Consider the following 15986-nt stretch of genomic DNA (forward strand, 5'->3'; position numbering starts at 1 on the left):
GTGACTGCACCAGCAGAATAGTGAGTGCAGCTCTGGAGTATAATACAGGATGTAACTCAGGATCAGTACAGGATAAGTAATGTATGTACACAGTGACTGCACCAGCAGATTAGTGAGTGCAGCTCTGGAGTATAATACAGGATGTAACTAAGGATCAGTACAGGATAAGTAATGTATGTATGTACACAGTGACTGCACCAGCAGAATAGTGAGTGCAGCTCTGGAGTATAATAAAGGATGTAACTCAGGATCAGTACAGGATAAGTAATGTATGTACACAGTGACTGCACCAGCAGAATAGTGAGTGCAGCTCTGGAGTATAAAACAGAATGTAACTCAGGATCAGTACAGGATAAGTAATGTATGTACACAGTGACTGCACCAGCAGAATAGTGAGTGCAGCTCTGGAGTATAATACAGGATGTAACTCAGGATCAGTACAGGATAAGTAATGTATGTACACAGTGACTGCACCAGCAGAATAGTGAGTGCAGCTCTGGAGTATAAAACAGAATGTAACTCAGGATCAGTACAGGATAAGTAATGTATGTACACAGTGACTGCACCAGCAGAATAGTGAGTGCAGCTCTGGAGTATAATACAGGATGTAACTCAGGATCAGTACAGGATAAGTAATGTATGTACACAGTGACTGCACCAGCAGAATAGTGAGTGCAGCTCTGGAGTATAATACAGGATGTAACTCAGGATCAGTACAGAATAAGTAATGTATGTACACAGTGACTCCACCAGCAGAATAGTGAGTGCAGCTCTGGAGTATAATACAGAATGTAACTCAGGATCAGTACAGGATAAGTAATGTATGTACACAGTGACTGCACCAGCAGATTAGTGAGTGCAGCTCTGGAGTATAAAACAGAATGTAACTCAGGATCAGTACAGGATAAGTAATGTATGTACACAGTGACTGCACCAGCAGAATAGTGAGTGCAGCTCTGGAGTATAATACAGGATGTAACTCAGGATCAGTACAGGATAAGTAATGTATGTACACAGTGACTGCACCTGCAGACTAGTGAGTGCAGCTCTGGAGTATAATACAGGATGTAACTCAGGATCAGTACAGGATAAGTAATGTATGTACACAGTGACTGCACCAGCAGAATAGTGAGTGCAGCTCTGGAGTATAATACAGGATGTAACTCAGGATCAGTACAGAATAAGTAATGTATGTACACAGTGACTCCACCAGCAGAATAGTGAGTGCAGCTCTGGAGTATAATACAGAATGTAACTCAGGATCAGTACAGGATAAGTAATGTATGTACACAGTGACTGCACCAGCAGAATAGTGAGTGCAGCTCTGGAGTGTAATACAGCATGTAACTCAGGATCAGTACAGGATAAGTAATGTATGTACACAGTGACTGCACCAGCAGAATAGTGAGTGCAGCTCTGAGGTATAATACAGGATGTAACTCAGGATCAGTACAGGATAAGTAATGTATGTACACAGTGACTGCACCAGCAGAATAGTGAGTGCAGCTCTGGAGTGTAATACAGCATGTAACTCAGGATCAGTACAGGATAAGTAATGTATGTACACAGTGACTGCACCAGCAGAATAGTGAGTGCAGCTCTGGAGTATAATACAGGATGTAACTCAGGATCAGTACAGGATAAGTAATGTATGTACACAGTGACTGCACCAGCAGAATAGTGAGTGCAGCTCTGGAGTATAATACAGGATGTAACTCAGGATCAGTACAGGATAAGTAATGTATGTACACAGTGACTGCACCAGCAGAATAGTGAGTGCAGCTCTGGAGTATAATACAGGATGTAACTCAGGATCAGTACAGGATAAGTAATGTATGTACACAGTGACTGCAGAATAGTGAGTGCAGCTCTGGAGTATAATACAGGATGTCACCCATCATCAGGATAAATAATGTAATTATGGTAAGCAGAAGTAGGAACTGGAGATAGAAGGGGATGTGAGAGCGGATGTTTTCTCTCCTGACGGTGGTCGGCTTTGCAGGTCACTTTGGCTGTTGCACTGTTTCCTGGCTGACGTTGTGATGTTTGTGGTGCATCCCATGAGTGACCAGAGTGCAAGAACATCAGAAAACCTGGTTATCCTTGTGGGTTAACGTCTAACAAGCAGAGGCACCACTACTTAACAGTCACACATCTGTAAGACCATGGTGGCAGGATCTTCTCACTCTCCGAGTCCCTCCCTGTTCACATGAGGAGTGTGTCCGGGCTCTCTCTGTCTTTCTCTAAACCAGGCATGCTCAACCTGCGGCCCTCCAGCTGTTGCAAAACTACAACTCCCAGCATGCCCGAGCAGCCTACAGCTATCAGCCTACAGTAGGGAATTGCGGGAGTTGTAATTTTACAACAGCTGGAGGGCCGCAGGTTGAGCATGCCTGCTCTAAACCATTATGGCTGCAGTTTTGTCTTAGGGCCATCTCCCTTCTGCTGCAGAGTCTCATCACCCTCAGTGTCCCACTGGCTGACAGTGGTCTCTCCGAACCCTACACCTACACCCTCTTTCTGGACAGATGGAGTCCTGACACCTGTTATCTCCAGCAGCCGTTCTCAGGCCTCCGACCGAATGTTTTCTGCATGGTGGCCCAGAGCCATGTCCATAAGGTCCAGAGTTCCCCAGCTTCTGGGAATGTAATACCGTTATTCCTGAGATAAGTCTGTGGTGAGAAACCATCGAGGCTGAAGTCAATCAGATTCCTACTCCAGGTTTGGATCACCATTATGCTGGGACCCTGAAGTGCGTCTGCCTGAACCCGTACGGTTGTTTTGCCATGCAGTGCACAGGTTGTACTTACACGGCACTCCACTAACAAAAAGCGTGCATGCGATATCCTCCGCGGCTGGTTAGATTTTTTGCGGCGAAGATCCACGTTCATACACAACCAAACAGGGTTCAACCATGGACTTGGTTCCAGTACACACCAGATAAGTCTGCTAATATTCCCAATTTCTTTTCCTAAAAGTTTCTGTGGATACAAGTGGCTCCTACCATAGTGAAGCTCCGGTGAGTGTTTTTAAAAAGTTTATTAGTAGATACTTACAAACATGCACTTTAAAATTCGCATTAAAAAATCCCAGTGTCTTAGTCTTTGCCCGACCTAGGTTTCGCTCCTTAAGCTTCGTCAGGTGCCCCTGAGGAGTGCCGTGTAAGTACAACCTGTGCACTGCAGGGCAAAACAACCGTACGGATTTACACTATTTTAGCTTTTTCAGTTGCAGGATATCCACAAATAGGACATTTGCAGCCCTCGGTTTTTTTCTAAAAGGAAAAGGAGAAAAGAAAAAAACTGTTTGTATACCGTCTGTTTCTGACACGCGCGGTCCGAACCCTATATATATACTCCATGAAAGTGTGATTGACCCCACAACACTCCTCGACCTGCAGCGCAACATTTTTGCGGACTGTTGATTAGATATCTTTCCTTTTTTAAGGCATGTACACATGCCTGAAAAATTAGGTATTGTTGCAGCCACTGCTGTAGCAGCGGCCAGAAAAATTGATGTTTCCCAGGCAGAAAGTGCCCTAAAACATTGCGGCTTGAACCCTAGTTGGTGGCGGATAAGTCACGCAAGTCTTCCGGCATGCAGAGATTAAATACAGCAGCGTGTGGACCATTTTTAGCCCAAGGTATCTCATCAGGCCTTTTTTAGTCGAATGCATCCCCCACTGTCAGTCCCTTCGGGATCCATGCCTCATTCATCTTAATAAAGGTGAGGTAATCTAGACTTTTTTGACCTAGGCGACTTCTCTTCTCAGTGACAATACCTCCTGCTGCACTGAAGGTCCTTTCTGACAGGACACTTGAAGCGGGGCAGGCCAGAAGTTCTATCGCAAATTGGGATAGCTCATGCCACAGGTCAAGCCTGCACACCCAGTAGTCAAGGGGTTCATCGCTCCTCAGAGTGTCGATATCTGCAGTTAAGGCGAGGTAGTCTGCTACCTGTCGGTCGAGTCGTTCTCTGAGGGTGGACCCCGAAGGGCTGTGGCGATGCGTAGGACTTAAAAAGCTCTGCATGTCCTCCATCAACAACACGTCTGTAAAGCGTCCTGTCCTTGCCGGCGTGGTCGTGGTAGGAGGAGGATTACTTTCACCTCTTCCCCTGTTAGATTCCCGTTGTGCTGTGACATCACCCTTATATGCTGTGTAAAGCATACTTTTTAATTTATTTTGGAACTGCTGCATCCTTTCCGACTTGCGGTAATTTGGTAATATTTCCGCCACTTTCTGCTTATACCGGGGGTCTAGTAGCGTGGCCACCCAGTACAGGTCGTTCTCCTTCAGCCTTTTTATACGAGGGTCCCTCAACAGGCACGACAGCATGAAAGACCCCATTTGCACAAGGTTTGATGCCGAGCTACTCATGTCCCATTCCTCGTCCTCATTGATCTCATTGAAGGTCTGTTCTTCACCCCAGCCACGTACAACACCACGGGTCCCAGATAGGTGACAACAATGAGCACCCTGGGATGCCTGCTGTGGTTGGTCTTCCTCCTCCTCCTCAAAGCCACATTCCTCCTCTGACTCCTCTTCCTCCGACTCCTCTTCCAGCGTTGCCGCAGGTCCAGTAAGCGATGATGATAAGGCTGTTTCTGGTGGTGATGGTGACCACAACTCTTCCTCTTCCTCTTCACGCTCATCTACAGCCTGATCCAGCACTCTTCGCAGGGCACGCTCCAGGAAGAAAACAAATGGGATGATGTCGCTGATGGTGCCTTCGGTGCGACTGACGGACGCATGAGCCTACAGGCATTGCGCATGAGTGTCCAGTAACGTGGCAAAAAAATTCCCAGCTCCGCAGAGGCTGTCCTATCACCCCGGTCATACAAATACTCGTTGACGGCTTTTTCCTGTTGTAGCAGGCGGTCGAACATTAGGAGTGTTGAATTCCAACGTGTCGGGCTGTCGCAAATCAAGCGCATCACTGGCATGTTGTTTCGCCGCTGAATATCGGAAAAGTGCGCCATGGCTGTGTAGGAACGCCTGAAATGGCCACACACCTTCCTGGCCTGCTTGAGGACGTCCTGTAAGCCTGGGTACTTATGCACAAAGCGTTGTACAATCAGATTCAACACATGTGCCATGCACGGCACATGTGACAACTTGCCCAAATTCAATGCCGCCAACAAATTGCTTCCGTTGTCACACACCACTTTGCCGATCTCCAGTTGGTGCGGGGTCAGCCACTGATCCACCTGTGCGTTCAGGGCGGACAGGAGTGCTGGTCCGGTGTGACTCTCTGCTTTCAGGCAAGTCAACCCCAAGATAGCGTGACACTGCTGTATCCGGGATGTGGAATAGCCCCTGGGGAGGTGGTCAGATGGACCCTTGCAGACCAGGTATCAGTGGTCAGATGGACCCTTGCTCCAACACTGTGTGCCAGAGATGCCATGACTTCCTTTTCCACAATCGAGTACAGGTTGGGGATTGCCTTTTGTGAAAAGAAATTTCGGCCGGGTACCTTCCACTGCGGTGTCCCAATAGCTAAAAATTTTTTTACGGCCTCAGACTCCACCAGCTTATATGGTAAAAGCTGGCGGGCTAAGAGTTCCGACAAGCCAGCTGTCAGACGCCGGGCAAGGGGGTGACTCTGTGACATTGTCTTCTTACGCTCAAACATTTCCTTGACAGACACCTGACTGTGGGCAGATGAGATGGAACTGCTGAAGGTAAGAGGCGGAGTGGCGGATGGTTGAGAGGGGGCAAGGAGGACAGCAGTGGTTGATGTGGCTGAAGATGCTGGACCAGGAGGAGGATGGTGGCTTTGAGTTTGTGTGCTGCTTGTACTCATCATGTGTTGATCCCATAGGCGTTTGTGATGTGAGATCATGTGCCTTCGCAAAGCAGTTGTACCTAGGTGGGTGTTGGATTTCCCACGACTCCGTTTCTTTTGGCACAGGTTGCAAATGGCATCGATGTTGTCAGAGGCAGACACACAAAAAAAATCCACACTGCTGAGCTCTGCAATGACGGCATTCTGGTGGTGGCAACAGCATGTGTTGATTGGCGTGCTGTCTGGCTGACCCCGGGTGCCGATGCATGCTGTCTGACTGTGCCACTAGCTCCTTGCGACAACCTCCCCCTGCTTCCAACTCGTCTCCTCCTCCTCTCTGTCTCCCCATCTGAACTTTCCCCCTGTTCTTATTCTCTTCTAGCGGGCACACACGTGGCATCCACGGACACATCGTCATCATCAACCGCTTCGCTTGTATCTGACAACTCAGCAAAGGAAGCAGCAGCGGGTACAACATCATCATCATCACACTGTACGTCCATGTGTGTAATGCTGCCTGACTGAGACATATCCCTGTTATCTACATCCTCTGGCAATAATGGTTGCACATCACTCATTTCTTCCAACTGATGTGTAAATAACTCCTCTGAGGGATCAAGTGAAGCGGCTGTGGTGGCTGTGGTGGTAGTGGTGGTGGTGGCGGCGGGCGGGCGAGTGGTAACTTGAGAGGTGCCCAAAGCTGAGCTGGAGGAGGATGGTGCGTCAAGGTTCCGAGCGGAAGCTGTAGAAGATTGGGTGTCCTGTGTTAGCCAGTCAACTATGTCCTCAGAACTTTTCGAGTTCAGGGTACGTGGCTTCTGAACAGTGGGCATTATTCTAGGGCCAAAGGAAATCACAGCACCACGACCACGACGGCCCCTGCGGGGTGGCCTGCCTCTGCCTGTCATTTTTTTTAGATTAGTTTAGTTGTACTATGCGTGCAAGGTACTGTGCCACCAGATAGGAGTGGTGGCACTGTGCACTGGCAGTAGTTGGCACAGTACACGCTGTAGGCCTGACACACAATCTTGCAGACAACTAACTGCTATTCAATCTATTGCAGTCAAAATAGTTGTTTTTTTTTATTTTATGTAATCTACTGTGACACCAGATATGAGTTGCACTGGTGACACTATGCACTTGCAGGGCCTGAAACACACGCGCGTGCAGGCAACTGACTGCTATTCTATTACAGTCAAAAAAGTTTTTGTTTTTTTTTAAATGCAAGCTACTGTGACACCAGATATGAGTGGTGGCACTGGGCAAGTGGGCACAGTATACGCTGTGGGCCTGACACACACGCTGGCAGGAAACTGCAATTAGATTACAGAGGAAAAAAAACAAGATGTCCCTATTGAATCAGCAGCAGCTGCACTGTCCCTCCTCTCACTGAGAATGCAGCTTCCGAATAAATCTAAAATGGATGCTGTCCAGGAGGTGGGAGGGTCTGGGAGGGAGGGTCTGCTGCTGATTGGCTGGAATGTGTCTGCTGACTGTGAGGTACAGGGTCAAAGTTTACTCAATGATGACGAATAGGGGGCGGACCGAACATCGCATATGTTCGCCCGCCGCGGCGAACGCGAACAAGCTATGTTCGCCGGTGAATAGTTTGGGACATCTCTATTCAGGAGTTGCCCACCCAGATCCATGGCTGTATTCAGGAGCGGTCCACCCAGATCCATGGCTGTATTCAGGAGCGGCCCACCCAGAGCTATTGCTGTATTCAGGAGCAGCTCACCCAAAGCTCTGGCTGTATTCAGGAGCGGACCACCCAGAGCTATGGCTGTATTCAGAAGGAGACCACCCAGAACTATGGCTGTATTCAGGAGAAGCCCACCCAGAGCTCTGGCTGTATTCAGGAGAAGCCCACCCAGAACTATGGCTGTATTCAGCAGCAGCCCACCCAGAGCTCTGGCTGTATTCAGGAGCAGCCCACCCAGAACTATGGCTGTATTCAGGAGCTGACCACCCAGAGCTCTGGCTGTATTCAGTAGCAGCCCACCCAGAACTATGGCTGTATTCAGGAGCTGACCACCCAGAGCTCTGGCTGTATTCAGCAGCAGCCCACTCAGAGCTATGGCTGTATTCTGGAGCAGCCCACCCAGAGCTCTGGCTGTATTCAGGAGCAGACCACCCAGAGCTATGGCTGTATTCAGGAGCAGCCCACCCAGAGCTATGGCTTTATTCAGGAGCAGCCCACCCAGATGTCATGGTCTTACCTTCTTGCTGTTCTCCTTCGTTTGACATGTGCTGGCGGCCATCTTGGTTTCTGGGTTTCTTGTAGCCTTCCACCCTGCGGCTCCTCCTTCCCACTGGGAGGAGCTGGATGCCTAGCTCATATATATAGGAGGTCTGTGGGTTCAGTTCCTTGCTTGGTCCTCCTGTGTTCACATGCTTCTAAGACTGCTGCTGCTTCTGGTTCCTGATCCTGGCTTCGTCTGACTACCCTGCTGGTTCCTGATCCTGGCTTCGTCTGACTACCCTTCTGGTTCCTGATCTCTGGCCTCTCAAAGACTCTGCTTCGGTTTCACCATTCGTTTGGACTTTTGCTTTACAGCTTTATTTTCAATAAAGCCTTCTTATTTTCACTTATCTCTTGTTGTACGTCTGGTTCATGGTTCCGTGACATTAGGACCAAGCCATGAGTTCTGACGGTACAGGGCCATCCTCGCTACCCATGCTGGTTGCCAGACTTGATCAGCAGGATCACCTGTTGGGTCGGTTCGCTGTGGCGTTGCAAACCCTGCTTGAACGCACGGCTCATTTCGCTCCCGTTGCCGATGGGTCGGTTGTCGCTCCTACTGCCGCTCCGGTTGTTGCGCCAGAGTCTACCCCGACACCTGTTGTTGCGCCTGCGGTGTTTCGGGGTATGACCGGTTCTGCCCCTCTTCCACAGCGCTTTGGGGGAGAGCCAACTCAGTGCTGAGGTTTCCTTAACCTGGTGGGCATTTATTTCGAGTTGCTGCCACATGCCTTTCCTACTGAGAGATCAAAGGTGGGCTTCTTGATCTGGCTGCTCTCGGACAAGGTCTTGGCCTGGGCCAGCCCTTTATGGGAGAACAACAATCCGGTGGTTGCCGAGTTTTCCGGTTTTGTTGCTTCTCTTCGGAAGGTATTCGATGTGCCGGCTCGTGCTGCCTCTGCTGCGAAGCTCCTTATGTCCATCAGACAGGGTTCACGATCCGTAGCTGAATACGCCATTGAGTTTCGTACCCTGGCAGCAGAGGTGGGCTGGAATAATGAGGCTCTGGTCGCTGCTTTCTCTCATGGTCTCTCGGATGCCTTGAAGGATGAGGTTGCAGCTAAGGACCTACCAGTGGAGCTCGAGTCTCTTATTTCTTTCCTGATTTTGATTGACACCAGACTCAGGGAGAGACCTTCCTTTAAGGAGAGCCTGCGGAGGTCTTCTAACAGATTGGCGCCTACGTTTGCTGTCCCACCCGTGCCTCCCTCTCCTCCCACGCCTCCTGGGGATGACTTGTCTGGGGGTGAACCCATGCAGCTGGGGTTTGCTCACCTGTCCGAGGGGGAGAGGGTACTCCGGAGACGCGAGGGCCGATGCATGTACTGTGGTCTCGGTGGGCATTTTCGGTTGGCATGTCCGAACCGTCCGGGAAACGCTCGTACCTGAGATCCTGTCGGGGGCAGATCTTGGGTGGAGTCTCCTCGTCCCCGGTTTCCCGTGTTGACAAACCACTGATCACTGTTGTCCTCTCCTGGGTCGGGGGCTCGGTGACGACCCAGGCGTTGGTGGACTCTGGTGCTGGTGGTTTGTTCATTGATAGTGTGTTCGCTGCCGCCAATTCCATTCCTCTGCAGGCTCGAGGTTCCCCACTGGCTCTTGAGGCGATAGACGGCAGACCCCTTCTGTCGTCACACGTGACTCATGAGACCCTTCCAGTGGGGATAGCCATTGGTGCCGTTCACAGAGAGTCGGTCTGCCTCCAGGTTATTTCGTCTCCACACTACTCGGTGGTCTTGGGGTACCCCTGGCTCCAGAAGCATAATCCGACTTTCGATTGGAGATCGGCCGAGATCCTCTCGTGGTCACCGCAGTGTGGGGCTAGTTGCATCCATGGGTCTGTCAAGTTGCTGTGTACTTCCTCGGACTCTCTGTTGCCTCCTGAATACGAGGAGTACCGGGATGTATTCGATAAGGTGCGCGCGGTTGCCCTACCTCCGCACCGCCCATACGATTGTGCCATAGAGTTACAACCCGGTGCCGTTCCTCCTCGTGGCAAAGTCTATCCACTGTCGGTAGCGGAGAATGAGGCCATGGAGGAGTACGTGAGGGAGGCGCTTTCACGCGGACACATTCGCAAATCCTCGTCCCCGGCAGGGGCTGGATTTTTCTTTGTGAAAAAGAAGGGCGGTGAGTTGAGGCCTTGCATCGATTACAGGGGTCTCAATCGCATCACGATCAAGAACGCTTACCCGATACCCTTGATTTCCGAGCTGTTCGATCGCCTTAAAGGGGCCACGGTCTTTACCAAACTCGACCTGAGGGCGGCATATAACCTGGTAAGGATCAAGGCGGGCGATGAGTGGAAGACCGCGTTTAACACCAGGACCGGTCATTATGAATCCTTGGTTATGCCCTTTGGGTTCTGCAATGCGCCCGCAGTCTTTCAGGAATTCATCAACGATGTTTTCCGTGACCTGTTGCAGCAGTGTGTGGTGGTCTATTTGGATGACATCTTGGTATATTCTGAATCCATGGAGGCCCACATTCTGGATGTCAGACGAGTGTTGCAACGGTTACGAGAGAACAAGCTGTTCGGTAAGCTTGAGAAATGCGAATTTCACCGATCCCAGGTAACCTTCTTAGGTTACATCATTTCCGCTGAGGGGTTCTCCATGGATCCTGAGAAGGTTTCGGCTGTCTTACAGTGGCCCCAGCCCAGTGGTCTTCGTTCCCTGCAGCGCTTTTTGGGCTTCGCCAATTATTATCGGAAGTTCATCAGGGACTTTTCCATGCTGGCCAAGCCTCTCACGGATCTGACCAGGAAGGGCAGTAATTCCCAGGTCTGGCCGCTCGAGGCCATCCGAGCTTTTGAGGCCCTAAAGTCCGCTTTTGTGTCGGCTCCGATTCTGTCGCATCCCAACCCTGGGTTGCCCTTTGTCCTCGAGGTGGACGCGTCTGAGACGGGAGTAGGCGCCCTTCTGTCTCAGCGTAGAACACCAGAGGGTCCTCTGCTTCCTTGTGGGTTTTACTCCCGGAAACTGTCTTCCGCGGAGTGCAACTATCAGATTGGTGACAGGGAGTTATTGGCCATCGTGCAGGCCCTTAAAGAATGGAGGCACTTGCTCGAGGGTTCGGTGCTTCCGGTTCTCATCCTGACGGACCATAAGAATCTGACCTACCTTTCTGAGGCCAAGAGATTGACACCACGTCAGGCCAGATGGGCTCTGTTCTTGTCACGTTTTAATTACGTGGTCTCCTACCTACCCGGTTCCAAGAACATCAGGGCGGATGCCCTATCACGGCAGTACTCCGAGCTGTCCAGGGAGGAGTCGATTCCGACTTCGGTCATACCTCCGAATCAGATCCTGGCCGCCATTCGCACCAGCCTAACCTCTCCCCTGGGTGAGCAGATTTTGGCTGCTCAATCTGGTGCTCCCTCTGGGAGACCCAACGGCAGATGTTTTGTGCCTGAGGAGTTGCGCACTCGGTTGTTGCGAACCTACCATAACTCCAAGACCGCGGGGCATCCTGGAAAGAATCAGCTGTCCTGGGCTGTTTCACGTCTGTTCTGGTGGCCTTCCCTACGTTCCGACATCGCCGCATATGTAGCGGCATGCTCCATTTGTGCCCAGAGTAAGTCCCCTCGGCACCTTCCGTTGGGCCTTCTGCAACCCATAGCCACCGGGGAGCGCCCATGGTCACACCTGGGGATGGATTTCATTGTGGACCTCCCTGCATCCCGAGGCCATACGGTCATTCTCATGATTGTGGATCGGTTTTCCAAAATGTGCCACTGTGTTCCTCTCAAGAAGTTACCCTCTGCACAAGAGTTGGCCACGATTTTTGCCAGGGAGGTCTTCCGGTTGCACGGTTTGCCCAAGGAGATTGTGTCGGATCGGGGGAGTCAGTTTGTGTCCAGGTTCTGGCGCGCCTTTTGCTCCCAGTTGGGGATTCATCTCTCCTTCTCCTCGGCCTACCACCCTCAGTCCAATGGGGCCGCAGAACGATCCAATCAGGCCTTGGAGCAATTCCTTCGTTGCTATGTCTCTGATCACCAAGACAATTGGGTTGACCTTCTGCCTTGGGCTGAGTTTGCCAGGAACACGGCGGTGAACTCTTCCTCTGGGACGTCTCCCTTCATGGCCAATTATGGGTTCCAACCTGCCGTGTTACCGGAGGTATTCTCTCCCCAGGATATTCCGGCTGTGGAGGATCACCTTTCCGTCCTACGTGCTTCTTGGGTACAGATCCAGAAGTCCCTTGAGGCCTCTGCGCAGCGCCAGAGACTCCAGGCTGATCGCAGACGAGCGCCTGCTCCTTCCTACCAGGTCGGAGACCGTGTATGGTTGTCCACCCGCAACCTCAACCTTCGAGTGCCCACTCCCAAGCTGGCGCCTCGCTTTGTTGGTCCCTTCCGAGTGCTTCGCAGGGTAAACCCGGTAGCCTATGCCCTTGCGCTTCCTCCTGGCATGCGGATCTCTAACGTGTTTCATGTCTCCCTGTTGAAGCCACTGGTGTGTAATCGTTTCACTTCCTCGGTTCCTCGGCCTCGTCCGGTCCGAGTGGGCAATCATGAGGAGTATGAGGTGAGCAATATCCTGGACTCACGCCTGGTCCGCGGTCGGGTGCAGTTTTTGGTCCATTGGCGTGGTTATGGTCCAGAGGAGCGTTCCTGGGTTCCCTCCGCAGATGTCCATGCTCCTGCCTTGCTCCGAGCCTTCCACGCACGCTTCCCTCAGAAACCGTTTTTTGCTCCGCGGAGGAGGGGCCCTTGAGGGGGAGGTACTGTCATGGTCTTACCTTCTTGCTGTTCTCCTTCGTTTGACATGTGCTGGCGGCCATCTTGGTTTCTGGGTTTCTTGTAGCCTTCCACCCTGCGGCTCCTCCTTCCCACTGGGAGGAGCTGGATGCCTAGCTCATATATATAGGAGGTCTGTGGCTTCAGTTCCTTGCTTGGTCCTCCTGTGTTCACATGCTTCTAAGACTGCTGCTGCTTCTGGTTCCTGATCCTGGCTTTGTCTGACTACCCTGCTGGTTCCTGATCCTGGCTTCGTCTGACTACCCTTCTGGTTCCTGATCTCTGGCCTCTAAAAGACTCTGCTTCGGTTTCACCATTCGTTTGGACTTTTGCTTTACAGCTTTATTTTCAATAAAGCCTTCTTATTTTCACTTATCTCTTGTTGTACGTCTGGTTCATGGTTCCGTGACACCAGAGCTCCGGCTGTATTCAGGAGCCGCCCACCCAGAGCTATGGCTGTATTCAGGAGCAGCCCACCCAGATCCATGGCTGTATTCAGCAGCAGCCCACCCAGAGCTATGGCTGTATCTGTATTCAGGAGCAGCCCACCCAAAGCTATGGCTGTATTCAGGAGAAGCCCACCCAGAGCTCTGGCTGTATTCAGGAGCAGCCCACCCAAAGCTCTGGCTATATTCAGAAGCGGACCACCCAGAGCTATGGCTGTATTCAGGAGCGGCCCACCCAGATCCATGGCTGTATTCAGCAGCAGCCCACCCAGAGCTATGGCTGTATTCTGGAGCAGCCCATCCAGAGCTATGGCTGTATTAAGGAGCAGCCCACCCAGAGCTATGGCTGTATTCAGGAGCAGCCCACCCAGAGCTATGGCTGTATTCAGGAGCAGCCCACCCAGAGCTATGGCTGTATTCAGGAGCAGCCCACCCAAAGCTATGGCTGTATTCAGGAGCAGCCCACCCAGAGCTCTGGCTGTATTCAGAAGCAGCCCACCCAGAGCTCTGGCTGTATTCAGAAGCAGCCCACCCAGAGATTCTGCTGTATTTAGGAGCAGCCAACCAAGAGCTCTGGCTGTATTCAGGAGTGGCCCACCCAGATCCATGGCTGTATTCAGAAGCGGACCACCCAGAGCTATGGCTGTATTTAGGAGCAGCCCACCCAGATCCATGGCTGTATTCAGCAGCAGCCCACCCAGAGCACTGGCTATATTCAGGAGCGGCCCACCCAGAGCACTGGCTGTATTCAGGAGAAGCCCACCCAGAGCTCTAGCTGTATTCAGGAGCAGCCAACCAAGAGCTCTGGCTATATTCAGAAGCGGACCACCCAGAGCTATGGCTGTATTTAGGAGCAGCCCACCCAGATCCATGGCTGTATTCAGGAGCGGCCCACCCAGAGCACTGGCTGTATTCAGGAGCAGCCCACAGAGAGCTTCGGCTGTATTCAACAGCAGCCCACCCAGAGCTATGGCTGTATTCTGGAGCAGCCCACCCAGAGCACTGGCTGTATTCAGGAGCAGCCCACCCAGAGCTCTGGCTGTATTCAGAAGCAGCCCACCCAGAGATTCTGCTGTATTTAGGAGCAGCCAACCAAGAGCTCTGGCTGTATTCAGGAGTGGCCCACCCAGATCCATGGCTGTATTCAGAAGCGGACCACCCAGAGCTATGGCTGTATTTAGGAGCAGCCCACCCAGATCCATGGCTGTATTCAGCAGCAGCCCACCCAGAGCACTGGCTATATTCAGGAGCGGCCCACCCAGAGCACTGGCTGTATTCAGGAGAAGCCCACCCAGAGCTCTAGCTGTATTCAGGAGCAGCCAACCAAGAGCTCTGGCTATATTCAGAAGCGGACCACCCAGAGCTATGGCTGTATTTAGGAGCAGCCCACCCAGATCCATGGCTGTATTCAGGAGCGGCCCACCCAGAGCACTGGCTGTATTCAGGAGCAGCCCACAGAGAGCTTCGGCTGTATTCAACAGCAGCCCACCCAGAGCTATGGCTGTATTCTGGAGCAGCCCACCCAGAGCACTGGCTGTATTCAGGAGCAGCCCACCCAGAGCTCTGGCTGTATTCAGAAGCAACTCACCCAAAGCTCTGGCTGTATTCAGGAGCAGCCCACCCAGAGCTATGGCTGTATTCAGGAGTGGCCCACTCAGAGCTCTGGCTGTATTCAGGAGCAGCCCACCCAAAGCTATGGCTGTATTCAGGAGCGGCCCACCCAGAGATTCTGCTGTATTCAGGAGCAGCCAACCAAGAGCTCTGGCTGTATTCAGCAGCAGCCCACCCAAAGCTCTGGCTGTATTCAGGACTCAGGAGCGGCCCACCCAGAGCTTCTGCTGTATTCAGGAGCAGCCCACCCAGAGCTTTGGCTGTATTCAGGAGCAGCCCACCCAGAGCTTCTGCTGTATTCAGGAGCAGCACACCAAGAGCTCCAGCTGTATTCAGTAGTGGCCCACCAAGAGCTCTGGCTTATTTTAGGAGCAGCCCGCCTGGAAATTTGACTGTATCCAGGAGTGGCCCACCCAGAGCTCTAACTGTATTCAGGAGTGGTCCACCCGGAGCTCCATCTGTATTCAGGAATGGGCCACTTAGAGCTCTGGCTGTATTCAGGAGCACCCCGCCTAGAACTCCGGCTGTATTCAGGAGTGGCCCACCCACAGCTCCGGCTGTATTCAGGAGTGACCCTTCTGGAGCTCCGGCTGTATACAGGAGTGGCCTGTCCGAAGCTTTGGCTGTATTCAGGAGAGGCCCACACAGAGCTCCAGCTGTATTCAGGAGCGGACCACCCAGAGCTCCGGCTGTATTCTGGAGTGGTCCGCCCGGTGCCCGATCAGGAAAAGAGATCTGAGCATGGGGTTGAGAGTGATCCTGCCTGACTGCTTCCTGGCTCCACAGCTAGAGCAGTACTTGAAGAAGCAAGGAGCCGCATGCTGCTGAAGAGCCACGGGTTGGCCACCCCTGCTATACAGAATAAGTAATGTAATGTATGTACACAGTGACTGCACCAGCAGAATAGTGAGTGCAGCTCTGGAGTATAATACAGGATGTAACTCAGGATCAGTACAGGATAAGTAATGTATGTACACAGTGACTGCACCAGCAGAATAGTGAGTGCAGCTCTGGAGTATAATACAGGATCAGTACAGGATAAGTAATGTAATGTATGTACACAGTGACTGCACCAGCAGAATAGTGAGTGCAGCTCTGGAGTATAATACAGGATAAGTAATGTAATGTATGTACACAGTGACAAACCTCTTCTTCCCAT

Source organism: Bufo bufo, chromosome 2 (genome assembly GCF_905171765.1).
Source record: "Bufo bufo chromosome 2, aBufBuf1.1, whole genome shotgun sequence".
In the NCBI taxonomy this organism is placed as follows: Eukaryota; Metazoa; Chordata; class Amphibia; order Anura; family Bufonidae; genus Bufo; species Bufo bufo.